General features: G+C 40.5%; 1 long non-coding RNA gene across 1 annotated transcript in view; it reads left to right on the top strand.

Annotated features, from left to right (window-relative positions):
- Positions 1 to 680: 680 nt before the first annotated feature.
- LOC104690558 overlaps positions 681 to 20,031 on the top strand; it is a 57,027-nt gene continuing 37,676 nt past the window's right edge. Inside the window, exon 1 of the long non-coding RNA XR_752010.4 lies at positions 681 to 3,322. This is a non-coding gene — a long non-coding RNA (uncharacterized LOC104690558). The remainder of the gene's footprint in view (positions 3,323 to 20,031) is intronic.

Here is a 20,031-nt window from a genome sequence, read left to right as displayed (position 1 = left end):
AAAAATCTCTAAGTGCACATCAACTGCTTCATGTACCTGATCTAATCTAAATTATGATACAATCTTTTATGGATGTAAATCACTATACAAATATCTGATACACCTATCAGCCATTGGTTACCATGCTTCCTCTTTTTCATTCTGAAAGTGTCCAAGTTGTGTTATATTATATGAACTAATGGAAACTAATCTGAAAATCACTTTGTCTTGAGGAGCTTTTCCCCTCTTCCAATTCAGAAGCAATTGGGGGTACTTTTTATAGTACCTAAGCAGAAGTATTTAAAATATTTTCACTGAGACCTCTGAGCAACACAATTTCCCTCCTACAAGGGGGAAAATGTTTAGGTACAAATCAACCTAGCTTGTCCTCTAGCTCAGTCAGTGTCAGGAATCTGTCTTTGCTGTAGTCTGACTAAGGCTAGTGTCTAAGATAAGCTAAGTTTTACTCTTTAAAGCAGAACGGTAGAGTTTGTATGTTGATGTTCTAAAATATACTAATGTGTAAGCAGACAGATACTATTTTTCAAAAGTGCTGAAATAGGCATTTATGTCACTGCCTGGCATGCCAGGTTCCTGCCCTATAAAATTTTACAATCAAGTTGTGAAACTGAAAAAATGTATTTTATGTAGATGCGCAGAAAAATGTTTATTAAATTACCTTTTTTCATACTAAAAAAAAAAAATCGTAATTCCAGTATGCTTTTTTTTTCTTCTCACCTGAGTGGTTTGAAGACATTTTCTTCAGTGAAAAAGTTCAAATCCCTGTTAAAATAAGCTTTGTATTTCAAGGACAGAAAAAAAGCTGTGACCCCTAAATAACCTTTTGTATTGATTGTATTGTTAGCAGCCAGAGTGTTGGATAACATAATACAGATGCTTAGGACAGGTTTAGGAAGGCAAATGGGGTGGAGGGGGGGTACAAAACGGTTTCTAGTTTTAAGACTATGTGTTTAAGGGAATTGAGGTCATGTTTTGTAGAACCTCTCCACAAAAAAATGAAACACCCTCAGATACCCATATATATAGAAGTGTACATATGTCACTAGAGCTATGGTATATATTCTTTTTCATCCATTTATTTGAATGGACAAAATTCAAGTAACACCCTTTATCTTTGCTGTTTTCAGAGCAGCAAAATAGAATGTTTGTCAGCACGTGTACAAGAACTGCCTTTACATGCATGGAACTTAGCAAGCTACTGTACTTGAAAAAAACATGTAAATTCAAATCCTGTTTCTGCAGAGACTGACTTCCACTGCTCTAAATAAAAATCTCAGCTGGTTCTGACTCTTCCCTCATGGTTATCTACCCCCTTGTTTTAAACTTGGCATGACAGCTTTTAACATTTTCTGTTAAAAACAGCATGTCTTGATCCTTTTTTGATCATTGTGAACAGCACTATCATTCTATCTGACCCTCAAGCCCATATACATGTCCTTTTCAGATAAAAGCTATTGGCAATATGTGTGCCTCATCTACCTGTAATTGTGTGGAAACACCCTTAAAACTATTGTTTGGACATGAACTTTGAGTGATTTTTCCTCTATTAAGAAGAGAAGAAAAACTTTTAGTCAAACTAGCCTACAACCAAGGAACAGGGCTGAAATTGCAATGCCCTCTGGATGTCATTATGATGAATCCCATCATGCCATTGATGACTGAGCTGGTATGGTTGTGAGTGTAGATACTGTTAGCCAGCCCTTCCCATAAGATCCCAATTACATTGTTGAGAAGTTTGCTAAGCTTTTTTTCCATGTCCTGAAATTGTTCCTTGTAGAGTGTCCATCTCAATTTTTTTTAAACTTTAGCTAAAGCAACGTAATTATTTCTGAGACTTGTTGAGGTGTTTGATGGGGGTTTATTTACTACTTTTCTTTTTTTTAAACCTTAGCCAACTTCTTATAGTATTTTCATTGGGATGTTTGTGTGTTTCCATTCATGGACTTGTGATATAATAGGAAAGTGTTGGAAGAGAAAAAGGAGCACTTCCAGATGAGGGTGAAAGGAGAGGATTGGTTGTGTGGGAAAGTAGAGGCAGACTGGTCACCATGGTTAATAGCAGGTAGAGGGAGAGAAACAATTGCAAGAGGCTGAGTCAGTGACACAGAGACAATCTGGTAGTGAGCCTCGAGATGACCCTCTCTCACCCTTGATTTCTTGCCAATAATAATCCATAAAATGAGTGGCAAAGTACAGGTACAACAACTGTCAAGGGACAAGAGTGGAAGAAAGAAGATACATGCACTCATACACATCCACGTGCCATTTTAAAGGTAGATTACAAAGCTCAAGATAGTATTAGGGGGAAAAGAAAGTTGTGTAGGCCATCCTATTCAAGTCTCTTGGCAAGTGTGTTTGATTTTAAGCATGCAGTCATGTGCTGTTGTTTCTACAGTTGTCTGAGGAAATTCAAAGGCAAACCAGCAGAACCTAAGAATATCTACAGAATGTTCTACTGGGCTGAAGCTTGCTGTGTATAAAACAAACCAAACAACCAACCCACCCTCCCCCTCAAAACAAACCCCAATAAACCAAGAGGAAGACTGTGGCTTTATAGTTAAAAATGGTGACGAAGATTTGTCTGTGCCACCAAGTTCCTGTGTGGAGGTTGGTAAGTTCCTTGGAAATGTTCACTGATGATTTGTTTTCAGTCCCTGGATGCACCACCTTGCTAGTGCTTTGTTCTTTGGGAATGATTAATGCTCTCACACATACCGACGTTTTGGTTTAGGTGTACAAAGCTACCAAGCGTGCTGTCGTCCTGAAAAATACAGTTTAGAAGGGTCTCAGATTGGCAGGACTTCATGGGTGCCTGTAGTTTATGAGCTGTAATTTCCAGAAGTGTAGAATGGGGAAATAGTCCCGTTTGGGAGTTCGGGGACCCCAAACTCCCTTCTGCTTGTCTCGGGTACCGTGCTGGGGCTGGCTGGCGTGCCGGTGTCGGGCGCATTCCCAGGGAGCCGGCGGCGCTTCCCCGGCGAGGCAGGAGGTGGCAGCCGAGCCCCAGCCGGGAGCCCACGCCGGCGGCAGCAGGTGCCGCGCTGATCCCGGCGGGCTCGCAGCGCCGGAAGCAAATGTGGAATTGACTCTTTAATGCCTTTGAATGCTTTCGGTTTCTATGCCCACTTTCCAGCGTTGCAGCCTTGTAAAACCCCAGCACGTCAGATGTTGGGGCTTTTACGGCGTGTAGAAATGTGTTTGCTAAACCCATGGACTTTGTTGTACAGCTGCGACACCTTTAATCTGTTTTTTTCTGGGAGCTGTATCGCACAGGGCAAGCACTCTCGTCTGCTTTCCTTCACGGAGATACTTAATGAACAAGGTAACGGGTTTGGGGATGTGGTCAAGGATCCAGTTGTTTGGAAGTTCACTTTATATGTTGTAAGTAGCGCCATCCATCAGACCAAAGAACATCGTTGTCAAACATATAAAGGATAGCACAGACTTGAGATAAGAGCTAAGATAGGTGAAGGCTTTTTTTTTTTCCCTCGCTGACTCAAGTGTCTGATGTATTACAGCGTTCAAAGCATTTCAGTATGCTTGTATTGTATTCACACATATGCAATGTATTTGAAACATTCCTACCAAGGAGATTGTGGTAAAAACTGTAATGTGCAGCTTGCTGGGTTTCATTGTAAAGTAATATAATCTCCACATGTGTGAAGGCCAATGCAATATTTTATTTTTTGCTTACCCCAGGGAATGTGATATTAAATTTATCAGCTGAAGTATTTGAATGAGAACTCATAAATATTTTCTGGGGTACATCAGTGGCATACACAGGGAGGGAGAAGACGTGTGGCACTGGGCGAAGAGGAAGTAGTTCATACTTTCCATCCTCTGCTGTCACATAACAGCTATGCCTTCCCCTTCAGACAGGACACTGGTAAATTTTCTTGGTGACTGAAAACAAGTCTTAAATTGTGGAGAATTTGTTAGTCACTTATTTTTTCTGGTAATTATTAGCTCTGTAGTACATGGGCTGCAGATGTTGTTCACATCGGATACAGAGCTTGGGGAGAGAGGACAGGGCTCCCAAAAAGAGAGGTGCTGTTCTGAAGACATTTCAAATGCACAGGAAGGCTGTTGGCCTGCCTTCTTTATCTGATGCACCATGATTGTAGGCATCCTAGATAGACAAGCTGCTGCCAAATCTAGGAGGAGTTTGCACACTGCCTTCATGTAGTTATAAATCCTCCAGGGCTTAAGCAAGCATCTCTGCATGGCATTATCCTGTGTTGTTGTGTGATCTAGCTTCTTGTTTGGAGTTAATTTAAGCATCTCCAAAACCATTCTGTGGTGCTTTAGAATAGCCCAATCCATGCTGAGTTACCAGTTCTTTATCAGCACCGATTCCATGTGTACCTGCAGCTAAAATTGCCCATATGAGGAACCAAAGATGATATTTTGCCACTGTAGAAAAATCTTTGTGCCTCCACACCTTGAGTATCACATACAATTGGTCTCCGCATCTCAGGAAGAGCATATTTTTTTCTAAAAAAACCCATAAAATTATGGAAAAGGACATGTAAATTTGCTAAAAGAAGGTAAGAGTAGGCTTATGGTTTCACTTCAGTTTGGAGAGAAAGCTGAAGAGGGATGAAGCTGATTTATGGCATCAAGAAGGCAGTGCAGAAGATGAGTGCTAAACTTGTTTACCAAATCCTACAGTACTAGATCAGAGAACATGTATTGAAACTGATCAGATGTAATTTAAAACAGGTTTTTAAAAGTGCCTTTCTTCAAAGCCTGTAATAAACTCCTACAACTGGCTGTTGCAAGAAAGTGTGAAGTCAGAACACATCAAGAGTTTCAAAATGGATTAGACAAATTAATGGGTAAAAGGTGCGAACCAGATCCTATTGGGAAAGCAGTTGTATTCCCTCCAACATCTGAAATCTAACAGCAGGATGCAGGAGGAGCATGAGGATTAGATTTCAGATAGTGGCTTGTTTCATGTGTTCTCCCTAAGCCACTTCTGCAACAGCCACTGTGGGAGACAGAAGCTTGGGGGATGGACATTGGTCTCGCCACATGGGGCATTTCTGATAGACAAAGATTAGATGGGCATGCTCTCAGGAGTGCTAAACGAGCTCAAATTGCTGCCTAAAACCTCTTGCTCAAGGTCACAGACTTAAAAAGGTATGAAAGAAATCAGCACTTCAAGAGAAAGCAAGTCAAGAGAAGGTAGCTGCTTCAATCCTTTGGAAGTCAGGAAGTTAGACTTTTTTAGGAATCTGGTTGATTAGCAGCCAGCTCAAAGGTGAAGACTAGCAGAGACTGAAGATGGCTCAGAAGTGAAAGAAGCAAAAAAGCTTTTTTTATTATCATTTGAGTTTAGAATATGAGAACCATGAAGATACTTATCCAGTTAGCTTTCTGGGTACTTGTAGGAAATTGTATTAAAATGTTCTTGAGGCTCTTTCTTTCTGAGGTTGCTCTGTTTTTGCAGTGGACGTACCTTCTGTGCCATTGTCGTCCTGGGAATTACGTTGCTCTTCACTTGGATCTACCTATCTACTACTGGCTGAAGTCGGTCCAGGGCTGAAGCTGGCACATGAAGCTATTGCCCTGCAAGTATATCACCTTTGTGTGCCAGGATGGGCTATTTCCAAAGGGAGCTGAAAGTTGTGTTTGTCCAGTCCATAATGTCTTTAATCACCCAGCTCTGCCCTTATTAGACACACCCTCTCTCCATAATATTTAATCCATCTGAAAAGATGAGCTGGCACTTTTTTGATATAGGAGTGAGGAAGCTCTTGGCACTTCAGAAGGCATTTCTCCTTTTGATCTAAAATAGCCTGTGTGCACTGACTTCTCTGGCACACTGCAGTGTTCACCAGTTCTCTCAAGTTTTTCTGAGAGGAACAGAATTTTGAAGGTGGTGAAAGGGTGAATGGGGCAAGGATTTATTTGTTTGTTTTTTTTTTTTCTTTTAGATGTTGTTGGCTTGAGATCTGAGGAGTGAAGCTAAATTTGTAAGGACCGTATTTTAAAATATTTGCCAGTTGTCCCAGATAATAAAATAGGGATTTTTCTCCAGAGGAGAAGAAATGAAAATAAATAAACATGGATCTTTTTCACCTAATTTATGACCTGCAAATAGGGTTCCTCCTCAACCTGCATGATTAAATCTCTCCAGTCAAAAGGGACCATTTTGTTTACATCTTCTATCAATAAAAAGTCATGAAAACTCACTTTCTTTTATAAGAGAAAAGAAATCCAACAATATCAGGTGACTGTGGTTTAGATTGTTTTGCCATTTCTTCCAGGCATTTGCCCATATTACAGGTAATGTATAAATTATAGTTCCTCACCTTTAACATAGCTGTCAAATTTAGTTTAATGGACATTGCCTTTACTCATACCAACTTTAAACATGGTCGAGCTGGAAAGCTTTTTTGTATGGGCTGGATGTTACTTGTTCCAACAGATGCTGGTTATGGCACAGCCTTGGTTTTTGACCATTTAGATGTGTCAAGAGGGGTTAGAAAGATTTGTTTAGAAGTTTGTATTTGATTAACATTTTTGAAGTCCAATCTTCTTTTCAAAATAGTTTGTGACATAAGTGCTTTTGGAGGATAGTTGATTCCCAAAGGAAAAGGTGCAGCAGTTCTGTGTTAAGATCTCTGTTCAAACTTATTGTCCCAGCCTCAGAAATGTGTTTTCACTAACCTAAGAGCGTGATAAGCTGAAGGAGAAGGTGCACAGCTTAGGCATTTGGCAGTGCTTCCACTGTAGGTGCTGTGTAGGGGTAGTAATGGAGGATCGTGCAGTGAGGTGATCTTTCAAGTCTTATCATGTCTCAGCTACTTCACAATCCCTGGAGGGTCCCAGGCAGAGTTTCTACAAGCTGCGCCTTAGTGTTCACCAAATAGTACATGTACTGCAGATGTTTTAGGCTACCACCTGAAGTTTGTGATAACTACAACACATGCTGTTTTGGATGATCTCAACAGGGCATCTAGTATCTTATTTCTGAAGCATTTTTACTGCAAGAAGCAATAAATTCAGTTCTGTCATCATTAGGCAGGTGTTTATAAGTACTGCAAGATTTTAATCTCTCTCCAGGGAGAAAAATACTTCAGGGGCCCATTCTACAGCTTGGCATTTGCTTTGCATCTCTGGCATGTTCCCATTTCTCTCTATGTCAGGAGAGCAAGCATGGTTTTATGGCTAGGACACAGGTCTTGAATAGTTTCCCAGCTTTGCCAGTGACTGCTGCGAAGTGTAGAGCAAATCTGTTCCTCAAATTGCCAGCTACAAAGAGTGAGGGTAGTGTGGCTTTTTATTTCTCTGGTGTGTTTCTTCTACACAACTTAAGGACGCAGACTACATTGTGTTAGATTTATCTATCATGGATCCAAAATTTGTACACAAACTCACCATCTACTGGTAATAATAGAGCAGAAGTTTAATCTATTTTAATCAGAATATTTGATAAAGCAACCTCCAAATGACTTTGCCATCATCCTCTACTTTGAGAGTCATATGATTTACCAACAGAGATTCATGGTTTTGATGTGACTACTGCAATTTTTGGGTTTGGGAGTGTCAGTGTGTACCAACTCTGGTTTCCTAAAACGGGTTTATGTAGAAGGTGAGCTAATTTATAACTGGATCATGAATTAATTTTCTTCAGACCTACCAAGGTTTATCCATGCAATGTCTCCCTGCTCCCTGTAGGAAGCCTTGTGGTCTTGCACATTCTCCATCTCCAAGGAGCCAGCTTTTTCTTGCTGCAGTGGTTGCTGGATCTGAAGGCAGTTTGCAGCATCTGAGAGGCCTGGAAAACCTGGAGTCCACTCACTGATAGTTGTTGAGCAACCACTAGTGAAACTTTGTGCTGAAACTTGTTGAAAATTATTTGGGTGGCTATGAAAAAACTCATAAAGAACACAGTGAAAGAAAATGCCTTGAAGAAGCTTTGCGTAGATTGCATAGAAGCCCAGTAGCTCTCATTGCTGGAAAATTACCTCAGGGAAGAAAAGAACAGCATTTTTAAAGTTTTGGGTCCTGGGAGAAAAGTCACCAAAAAATTCAGCAGGTTCTCTCAAGATAATTTTGATGTGCCACGTTGACTTGGAACAGCCCACCCACAAAGACAATGTTAAAACAATTATCTCAAGGAATTGTGCTAAACTGAAAAAAATAAATAGAAGTTCCCAAGTAAACTTCCCATATTTAGAAGACAATATGGTAGGATAACATTAGGGCAAACAGGAAGACTATGAGAAATATGAACAAATCCTCAAAGCTTTAAATATGAGCTAATTTGCTGCATGCGTAAAGTCAAGACAACAGCTGCCATTTTCATCTAGCAATTAATGTTTGCTTTTAGCTGTATTTAAAAAGAAATTGCATTAGATTAAGATAATATTCTTTGTTTTAGTCATGAAAACATTTACAAATTCATCATATTATAAAATATATTATAGCCTATCACTTCAGAAATCTGCGCTGATACAAAGAAGAAATTTCTACATTGTTATTTTGCAACTTTTAATTTGTTTATTTCAGGAAAAATACGCCATGACCTATTTTTCTTTTTTCCTGGTGAGTTTAAGAAAATAAAATTATTTCCTTTTCCAATTCCTCCACTGCATGTTTTTGCACACATATAAGTGCACATGTGTATACACAAGAAGGTAATGTACTTGCAAACATTCAGGTTATCTCTACCCATTTGTTTTTTGACTTTAATAATAATGATGTCAGAGTTTCTCACTCCCTTGTGCTTAAAAATCTGAAGTCCTTAAGAACTTTTAAATGTGGAGTGCCTTAATTTGGTATATTTTTATTCTGGCAAAGAAATATCCATACTATTAGTTTTTTCCTGTGTTAGGAAGTTTCTGTAATAGTGATTTTAACCTGATTTATCTTCTGAACTAATCCAGCCTTTTCTGTTCATCTGTGTAGGCAGTGTCTCCCCAGTCCTACTGAAATTGGACCAGTGCAGCGTAAATATTGAAATCTTGAAGCAAGAAGGAGGGGAGGCAAGAAGATCTGTAGTTCAGTGTGTACAATCCTGAACTGGCAATGGGGAGAAAGAAATTTGGTCCTTTATGTCCAAGTAATTTCTTGAGACTTTGTTTGCATTTTTTTTCAATGACTCTCTAAAGTAAAATGCAGAAGCAGTCCATGGGACAAAATACTAGGAAGGCTGTTGAGTTTTTTCTGATAAGGACCCTCATCTCTCCCTTGCTGTCTCTGTTTATGACTTCAGGACTGATTTATCAAATCTATTTGTCTACAAGGTACAGTAAGCACTCCTGACTCTCCTTATGGTCAATAGAAAACACAAATGGGATCACTTAATCTCATCATAAAGCAGATATTTAAATGATGAGTGAAATGAAGCACCTATTCCTCCAGAACTGGAAGGGGAGCCTTTGATGACTGGTCCAGGGGCCAGCATAGACCCTCATGGTACTGTGAACAAAGACACCTCAGGCCAGTGCTAAGTCAGGGTACCCCAGTTAAGTAGGCCTGACTTAACATTTTACAGGAAAAGCCTGAGTTGAACAACCTTTTGTTTCCTTGCTCCGTGGTTTTGTCTGCTGGAATCTAACTAGAAGCCACTAGTATTTGTCTGTTCTCCAAATTTGGTAAGAATAGGGAGAATCTCCCTTCCAAAAAACCTCCAAAAATCCAACAAACCAACAACAAAACCTCTGGAACTGCCACATAGAAAGAAGTGGATTGTGCTTGGTTTGTGAGCTGTATGTGGGGGAAGGCATTGGAAGGAAATCAAAGGCAAGGTCAGTGCTTAAAAATAGTGTGTACGCAGTACCAAATGGCTGCTTTAGCCTTAGCACAGACACCTAAAAACTGTCCAAAGCTGCAGTTTTGCTCTCAGTGTGCAAGCTGAATATATCCCAAAGCTCACATTGCAATCCATGAGACTGCTGTTCCACATGGCCAGTAGGTAATGCTGAAAGTCAGTTAAATAAATGTCATTAAGAGTGAGCACACTGTAGCTGCCCCTACTTTTAAAGAAAGAACTAGCAAGTAGATGTACACAGTTGGGCCCTTCATTCTTATTGGCTTCAGTGGAAGGTGATATGGAAACTCTTAAATCAGGCCTGGACATTATTTAGTCCTAGAAATAAAATTATTTGGAATGAAAGCATCTAATACAACAAAATATCCTTGCCATCTCTTCCACAGCATGTCTATTCAGAATAGTACATTTTAAAAAAGTTATTGTTTAGGTGTTTCCTTCCCTCTGAATAACTCTGAAAGACATAGAGACACACTTCTTCCCTCCTTCATAAAAAGGAATCAGAATCATATAACCAGCATTTGTAAAAACTAGCTGCTAGGAATTGGCATTGTATCCAGCCATAGCAATCTATAATATGGGCAAACACACCAATGTGTCTAACCCAAAGAAAGATGCACAATTTTGTTTTCACTAAATGTAGGTAACAAAGCGATTCTATAAAATGTCTAACAGATAAGGCCTAAACTCTTTTCACTCCAGATCAGTGCCAAGATCAGCACGGTATGGGGAAGATGCAGCTCTGATCATGAGGGAAAGGAGGAAGGAGCTAAAGGGGGTTTGCTGTACCTCTTCCAGAACACCACCTTCTAGTTGTTCTTGGCAGCTCCAGCTGCAAATTGCTCAGCAGTTCTGGTAGATGTGCTGTACTGTGCCTGCCCTGCCATCTGAATTACCCAGTCTTAACTTTCTGCCTCCTGATTAATTTTTTCTGAATTATTTAATTTGTGACTCCTGAAGTAAAGAAATTATTAGTAGCTTCATTACCCATAGTGATGCTACCAATAAAGTTTGGAGCATTCCTGGTTCAGCTATTGTAAAAATGCTTAGGCTTCCTCATCCTAGGATAAAACTAAGCTTCAAAAACAAATACCAAAACTCTTCTCTATGGCCTTTTCTCTAAACCCACTGAAATTAACTGCAGGGCTGTGTTTCCCCTTAGAGCAGGAAATCACTCAGCTGGCAGTATTATGAAACATTACATAGTTATTAAGTGTTTTTCCAGGAACTTTTCAGTACTCATCAGAAAATAGTGTAATAACTTATATACACTAATTTTCACTATTTTATGTGTGTATGTAGTGTAACTTCCATTAATGTGTGTCGTGGTTTAACCCCAGCTGGCAACTAAGTGCCCCAATGCCACTTGCTGCTCTCTGACTTAGAGTGAGCACTGCTCAGCAACAACTAAAACATCAGTGTGTTACCAACATTTTTCTCATCCTAAATCCAAAACACAGCACTGCATCAGCCACCGAGAAGAAAATTAACTCTATCCCATCCTAACCCAAGGCAAAGTGCCATTACATTTACAAAAGGGATTCTGTGAAAATGACCTGGTGGTCTCCCAAATTTCTTCTTTCAATGGCTTCAGATCAAATTTGCCTACTTTAAACATTATTTTAAAAAATTGATGGTGTTGTCCACTGATTCCACCTTGAATCACATTGTGTTCTTTCTCTGTTGCATTTATAATGAGGATGACTTCATTATTTCACTGACAGTGTTATTAATGATGTGCAAGAGGGAAGAGAGATTGGCCCTTCAAGCCTTCTTCCCTTTCTGTCTTGCCCTCACAGGAATTGTTGTAATTGTAGAGTGTTAACAGAGGAAAAACCTGTATTGTTTAGTCAAATGAGAAGGTATACATGGATGAGAAAGACAGAATCTGGTGGGAAGGTACCATATACTGAAGCTTTTTTGATCATTAAAGTGTTTTAAGGCTAATGAGAATTTAGTACACATGTTGAGTGAAAGGATTTAGGCATCTTAAATCACTGCAAAACTAGATTCATTAGTGACTGTCTTCTGTTTCCTTCCACCTTGGCTCCAGAGAACTTCTGTAGGAGCAACCTGCAACCCTAAATCCCACCCCAGATACTTGTATGTTGCTGTTGGATGTTGCCCAGGATCCATGAGAATGGATCAGCATGTCATGGCTGTATTGCTTCAGCCCCCTCCACTCCCCCATCAATGCTGCAACCATTTGCTGGCCATTGTGTGGCTTCCCGAGAAGTAGTAGATTTGTCTGCATTCAGACATTTTGCATGTGCAGCTTTGTCAGCTACGAGCACCAGAAGAGAAGAAAGGAAATGTGCCACTAATTAAACCATCAGTTCTGGTCAATGTCCTCATAGCAGCAAAAAGCTGTGTTGAGAGGTATAACTTCTATAATGTGGGTAGCTGGTATAAACACTGCTAGCAAACACCTCTTGCCAGTATGCACCACATCTCCACTTGGAGAGTTTGTTGTGAATGCTGTGCCTGCAAAGATTTTGTACTACGGAGAAGGTCCTAGCCACAGGGTGGGAGTGCCATTATGTTGAATGCGAAATTTCAGTTTTCCTAGTCTATAGTGGAGTCTGAAACTGCATGAAATGGGGATAAGCAGGCAAATGCACCCCAGTATCTCCTAATACTTTAAATGGTAGCTTGGCCTTTAGAGCAGTTGCTTTGTGAATATTGCCTCTGCTTGGAAGCTTCTCATCACCTGTGGAGCCTCCAGACAATGATCCAGTGTGTAGGCTTCAGCAGAATAACTTCCACTGACTCTTTGGGCAGCTTTATCCTCTAGTTTCTTTCCCTAATTTTGCTGCCTGGAGATGGTGTGAGTGCCCCTGCTCTCTCACAGTGTTCAAGAGTTCCTGTGTGTGAACAGAGCAAACACCTGGGAGCAGCAGAGAGGCACCTGAGACTGATGTTTGGGTGCTGGGTGAGCAGCAGCTCTCTAAAGCCAGCAGTGGGAAGGGAAAGAATTATAGAATAGTTTGTGTTGGAAGGGACTTTTAAAGTTCCCCATGTCCAATAAATGTAGCTGCATTGCATCCGATGAGCCCTGTGCCTGTGGGTTACTGTGATCCATTGTACTAGTTTGAAAGCAAACCAGTGGGAGGCACCAAGTCAGAAAAACGATTTAATAGGGAAATTAAAAAAAAGGTAGAAAACACTGGTTTAAACTGGTGGAGTCAGGATACAACCTGACACCCCAATAAAATGGTGGCTGCAGTCCTCCTGAAGTGGTGGATGTGGTTCTGTTGAAGCACTGATCCTGTAGAAAGGGTCTGCTCTTCCTTGGAAGGTCCAGTGGTGGCTATGTACCTCCTGCCCTCTGGGAATCCAGTGGAAAGGGCATTGGTGGTGTTTGGAATCTCAGATTATATCCAGGATGGAATGCTTGGTTCCTCCTTCTGGGTGGAGCATCTCACAATGGGATGATGAGTCATGAGGCCAGGCGCTGATCAGGCTCATTAACAGAAGATAGTCTGGAGGGAAGAGGCAAGGAAACACTGCCCCACCTGGTTCCAATAGCTCATGAGGATGGCAATAGAATACAGTGCAACCCAGGACACCCATCTCTGTGATTTTCCTGCTGCTGGTGCTTGGTGTAAAAAGCAAAATCTGAAAATCCAGTACAGCAGGTGTTACACATGCTGTTACACATTTCCACAGAGAACAGTGGGCAGAGCCACACAGCAGGACATCAGATGTAACAGTGCCTCCAGTTATCTGTCAGGCAGTGTTGCCCATTCCAGTGGTTTGTGTAAGTGGAAGAGTTCATATCAGAAATATTTCCCTTCCATCCAACCTAGAACATCTGGGCTTTGCTGAATTCATTAAGTGCAGTTATTATAACTAAATGCAATTAGCAGAGTGCTGAATTCATTAAGTGCAGTTATTATAACTAAATGCAATTAGCAGAGTGAAGCCATGCTAGAAACAGGCTGCATGACTGAAATTTTTAAAACCCATGGTGATCTAGACAAACTGGGAGTAAAGTGCAGAAGAATGAAAGCTCTTGTTCACACAGGTTTCACACATTTAGTTGTGGACAAGAGGGAAATGTGTCTTAACATAAGCTTCATTTTCAGGCAAATGCATACATGGATTGGCCGATCTATTAATTATAATCGAATTGGAGGAAAATGTTACTACAGATTTTAAACCACCCTTAGCACTGCCACTGCTATCACTGCTAGTGACTGAAAAATGTAGAAAAAAGTAATCCTGCAGTTTTCTCTATTTGTATCTGTTTGACTCGGTTTAAACTATGAAATTACTAGACTTGTCTGGTTCACTTTTCTTCATGGGCAGTGCAGTGTTCTGGCTTTCATATCCTAAGAAACTAGTGATGCCACAGAATTGCAAGGGAAATGCTTTGGTCCCGCAGCATAGATATAATTAAATCCAAATAAAGTATTTTCATTGCCTGAGATGAAGAATCTTAGAAAAAAAAAACTAAACCAGCCACTCAGGTAATAACATGAATATAATTTTTAATGCCATATTATCAGACCATTGATGGGAATTTTCAATTGCATTTTTAAATTCTTTCTTTAATAAAACATATAATCATTATCATATGGTATAATGCCTATAACCAGCTATATCTAACAGGATTGTAATCCTGTTGAGCTGCTGTAATGGCATGAACCACAAAAGCAAAACCCAAGTGGTTTATCAATGTCAACAAACTCCCAGATGGAATTACAGTCTTATACGCACCATTTAGCTGTATGCTATTCATTACAACATATGACAAAAATTATGCTTCTATTAAAAATGCACAGATGAGAATATGTGTTGTTGAAGAGGGATTGTTTAAAGAGCAGAAGGCATCTTTTGCTGAAAAGCAGTCTCATTTTCCGTGCACTGCCTTTTCAGGCATATTTGCAGAATGATGGGGAATTAGGTTCAAATCCTGAAAGAAATACAGTGCCTTGGGGTCAGCAGAATATTTCTGGTTTTGTCTTTTCATATGCACTTTTCTTGTGCTGTCCACATTTGGGGAAATGTGGCCACCTTCAGAGAAAGCATGAGCTGGATGGAGCATGGCAATGAGAATCTTTGAGAAATAAACCACGAGGTTCTGGCCTTGGAAGTCCTTTGGAACCCACTGGGACTTTGTAACAGAGAGGGGGCAGTCCCTGGACGTTATTTTGTAAAAGTTCAAAACTAGTCAAACAGTACAGATTCCAAAGTTCAATGTGCGGTTTTGTGCAGTGATGTTTGTCATTTTTTTAGAAAAGCCTCAGTATAAAAAAAAAATTCCCATCTTAAAATGAAATTGCAACTGGAAAGCAGTGCAATGAGACAAAAATGAAGCTAAATTATACCAAGTAAAAGTGTTTTCTGACTTGGAGCTAGCTTGGAAACCCCCAAAGTATTTGAAGAGATCCTCAGTGCTTCAAGCAACACAAGGTTCTCTCATCTACAATTGAAGTAGATGGACTCTCCAGTATTTACCACTATAATGGCTGTGTGGGCAAAGAGGAGAGGTAAAAGCAGAAAAGGCTGAACTGAAGCAGTGGTTTGCTATGTCCCAGGACCCTCCAGAGAGATGCTAACACTGTGGTTGACCAATCCCCCAAGAGAGATGGCAGCTCTGGGGCTGACCAGGAGAGTTCAGTGGGTCACTCCTGGGAAGCAAGAAGGCAGGCTCTGTGAGAACAATGGGCTCTTGTGGGTTTAATTCCCTGCTGCAATACCAGAAGTAGGATGATAGCATTGTAGGATGGTGCCTTCTGTAGCTCTGAGTTATTTAATTCCCCCATCCTAGGGAACTGAGACACTTATGCCTGCATGGAGCTGGCTTCTCCAGGTGTGCTTTGTGCAGGAACAACAATGGTGAAAAAACAGGATACATGTGTAGGCTGGAGAAGGAGAACACATCTGCTAGCTGAGGCATGGAAAAAATTCCATGCCTCAGCTAGCAGATGCTCAGTGCAGATTTCTGCAGCATGCTTAGTGTGGAAGACGTGTGTCTGGGGACATAAATCCTGTCCCCATGGCCCATGTGACACATGCATGGTGTGGTTTAAACCCAGATGGCAACTAGACACCACCCAGCTTCTCACTCGATCCCCTGCCAGTGGAATAGGGGAAAGTAAAAGTGAGAAAACTTGTGGGTTGAGATAAAGACAGTTTAAGAAGAGAAAAAAGGAAGAATGTAATAACAATAACAGTAGTAAAAAATACAAAGCAAGTGATGCACAATGCAATAGATGCTCAGCCAGTTCCTAAGCAGCAGCCCCTGCCCAGTTTCCCCCCAGTTTATGTACCAAGCTTGATGCCATATGGTATGGAATATCCCTTTGTCCAGTTGGGGTCAGCTGTCCTGTTTGTATCCCCTCACACCTTCTTGTGCCCCTCCAGCATTATTGCTGGCAGAGCATAGGAAGCTGGAAAGTCCTTGATTTAGCATAAACAGTACTTAGAAACAAGTAAAAATATTAGTTTATTATCAACATTATTCTCATGCTAAATCCAAAACACATCTCTGTACCAGCTACTAGGAAAAGAATAACTCCATCCCAGCCCAAACCAGGATAATGCACATTTCCAGCTTGCCATGAATGTATGTCCACAAATGCAAGGAGTTGCCGTCATTGGCCAGGGCAGCTTCTCTGAATTGTTGACAGAGCATCAGCCTCATAATTTACTTTTCTTCTGAGCTGGGCATGCATGGAGGTTTCTTTCAAACATACTGAACCTGGCTTAGCAGAGGGAAAGCAGTGAATGCCTTGGGTTGCCACTTACGGGTGACAGCAGCTGGGTAGCATCAGCCACATCAAGGACAAGCTCCAGATGCCTACAAATCGACAGGGTGGAAATTAAGTTTGTTTGCAAGATAGCAAGAGATTTTAAGGGCAAAGACTAGGAAATTAGCTTGAGCTGGGCAGAAATATTTTCTTTAGTTTAATCTTGGGTTTTCTTTGTTTTAGTAAAGCAGATTTCATCCCAGTGTCTCCTCAGGGCTACACCCCTGCATCATTCATGTTTTCCTCATGTACAAATCCAAATTTAAAGCTTTGTTTTCAGAAAAAAAAATTAGAAATGGGAAAGTTTTCCTGTAAGGTTTATATTTTGTATTTTTCATTGTTGTTTGTATTCTGTAATTCCATGAGGTGTCAGTAGAAACATGTTTCAAGATAGTTGAAATACCACCATAACATGTAATCGTTGAAATATTTCACATTCTGTTTTCATAATAGAAAGAGCCTGCTTTGTACTGACTGTCGTATCAAATCTGCTTTTCCATAACAAAATGCCTCTTCATCTTCTAATGAAACCATTCTATACCCTTTCATAACAGGCATGCTTATGGCTAAGAGGAACAAGCACAAAAATATAAAACCACAAATGAAATTTAGAATGAAATCTCAATTTGCTGAACAACATTACCTGTTTTTCAAGACAAATGCCAGAAAAGCTGAGAATTTTTAGAGAATTGTTGTTACTAAATTCGGAAACCAATTGGTGGAAAAGAGAGAACTTTAAAATCTTTGTGCAGACTTCATTTTGCTGTCCTTAACAATTTTCACAAGGGGACTAAAAGCAAGAAAAAACAGGCATGACACAACCCCTGACGCCTTCCCAAATCTCTTGATGCTGCAACTCCTGCAATCTCCTCTCTGTCTGCAATGGGGTGGTGGGGATTCCTGAGTGAGCTAGAAGTAGCAGGTGAGAGGGTTAAATAAGCTCCTTAAACAACTTCCATCCTGCCAATGCCCTGTCTTAAAATCCCTGAATTACTCACCAGCACAACTGTTTATTTCATTATTAAAATGAGGCTACAGGGCTCTCCCTTCTCCCACCCACACATGATGTTCACGGAAGGAGAACTACTCCCACACGATTACAAGGTCTACTATTAAGTGTGAACTTCATATTTAATTGTAATTGCTAGCAAAATATAATTTAACAGCAAAATATGCTGAATTTGTAACAAAGTAACCCTTTTATTTGAGCAGGAATATGGATGCTGCCCAAATGTGTCCGCATGGTTCCAATTAAGTTGGGGAATGTTTAATGTAAAACTCAACTTGATGAAAATAACCAAAGTTTCTGACAAACCAATAAATTTGAGTCTAGAAAGCCCTGTATATACAGTACAGTCAGGGAGGGGCAACACCCACTGGGTCATCAATTTTGGTGCAGTCTTCCTGTTCGTTTATGCTAAAATAATACTATGTAGTTAATTCAATTTCTTCCCAGCTGTAAACATAGAGAGGAATGCTGGATGCAGATCTAGCTGAGGATGGAGGGGGGCCTGGGCTGATTCATCAGCCTCTGTGCAATTTCCAGGCTGAAATGTTAAGAAACTTTAAACCCAGCATTGCTTTTCCTTCTTTTCCTTCTTTTTTTCCCTTCCCTTGTTTTCCTTCCTTTTTTCTCTTCTCCTCCTCCTCCTCCTCCTCCTCCTCCTCTTTGGTGGCTACCTCACCAACAATTCAGAAAATCTAAGTGTTTGTTGATGGAAATCTGAGCACATGGTTACCTGCAGGGACATTTTCAGCAGATCTCTCAGTGAGTTCTGTTCTTCTCAGCCCTCTTGTTACTGGCAGGTCCCACCTCAAGGTTTTTTGAAGCTCATGTGTTGAAATCACAGTTTGATATTGGACACAGCTATGTAAAACCATCTGAGTTCAGAGTCTGACCTACATTACACAGGTTTTGTGTTGGGTTGTTTGTTTTTTTTCTTTTCAGCAGAATTTCTGAATTATAAAAATAAAGCTGCTGTGGTTAATGAGTTTGCAAACATGCAGGAGGAAATTGCTGGTGGACTGCTTTATCAGTGTTGATGCTGGGTATAAGACATGCAGTTCTTGGGAGTCCTGCCTTCTGAAAGAGGAGAGCTTCAGGGCTCTGAAGCAGCACAAATCCCCAGAGAACTGGAGTCAAGGGATGCTGGTTATATCCCTGCAATGAGAGCTGCTGTGTGTGGTGAACAAAATAATCATAAGTTATTTAGCTATCACATATAAATCTTCCTCAAGAACCAGGGAAGGTCGTTTAGCTGGGGTGAGTTCAAAAATAAGGCAATAGATAAGAAATGTTTACCTTTTCACTGCTGCTGTCACTAGGCTGTACCTCATTTTCTTCACAGCTGCATCTGCAGACAGCACAGGCTCAGGTTTCCAGAGGTGGCTGCATGCCCAGAGGGTTTCACCAGTGACTAGAACAGGGTCTGATACCCCAGGTGACCCCATTGTGCCCAAACAATGCGAGAGGAAAATGTGCTGGGAAACCACCTGTACCTGTGTCTCATCATCCTCTGAACCACCCATCTCTGTTCTGCCTAATCCTCTATTTTTCATTGCAAAATTCATCTTATATACTCACTTCCTTCCTCGTTCTCTGTCTTTCTACTGAAACTCTAACCTCCTCAGCAGTGTTTTCAATGCCTACCAGGATAATGCCTGTTCCATGTTATAAACCAGGCCATGACATGCTCCTCTGAAATGCTTTAAAAATTATCTCAGTTAACATGAATTGCTCTCTAATTCTGCTCAGTGTTTGTGTGCAGACTACTTCTCTGAATTCATCTGGCATCTTTTCTTACTCAGGTGTGTTTCTAAAGGATCTTATGCAAGGGAAGTTTTGTTTCTCCATCCCCTTCCTCCTCCCCACCAACTTTGTAGGACAAAAGAAAAGCTGGCTAATTAATTTGCCCTTTCCTCTCTAGCTACTGAGAAATCTGTTTACACTTTAAATGGGGTGGGCCAAGTTGCTCTTGCCCTCCCAAGGCCAAAATAAGAGCACACTTCAAAAGAAGACTTTGTAAGTACCTGTGTTTGCTAGAAATATTTACCTTCTGAGTCTTGTGACCAAAGCAAATCATTCATTTGAACAGAATACAATGGACTTTTATTTCCTGTTATGGGAAATACATTCACTGAGATCCTGAGAGCATCATTTGGTAGCTGAGGCTTGAGGGTCAGTTCAAAGTTATCACTAGCTGTCTCCTGCTCCTGCTTTCCCTTTTCTGCCTGCTCTCCTGATGAGAGACTGCTTCAGTCAGCATTTAGCTATCTTTTTAAAGGCTAAGAAAGTTATTTTTGTCATTTTTTCTCCTAACTTTACAAATTCAGAATGCTCCCTCTAAGGTAATTTTGAAGTACAGAGACAGAAATATGGGCTAAATAATCAGCAGTGACTCAGAGGATCTAATATGTATTTAAAATTATCAAGATATATTGTTCTATTTTCCCAGAAGTGTAATAATGAATAACCATAAGCCTGGCATG

The sequence above is a fragment of the Corvus cornix genome, chromosome 3 (genome assembly GCF_000738735.6).
Source record: "Corvus cornix cornix isolate S_Up_H32 chromosome 3, ASM73873v5, whole genome shotgun sequence".
Lineage (NCBI taxonomy): Eukaryota > Metazoa > Chordata > Aves > Passeriformes > Corvidae > Corvus > Corvus cornix.
The sequence above is the reverse complement of the archived record's forward strand: the minus strand, read 5'-3'. Positions and strand labels throughout refer to the sequence as shown.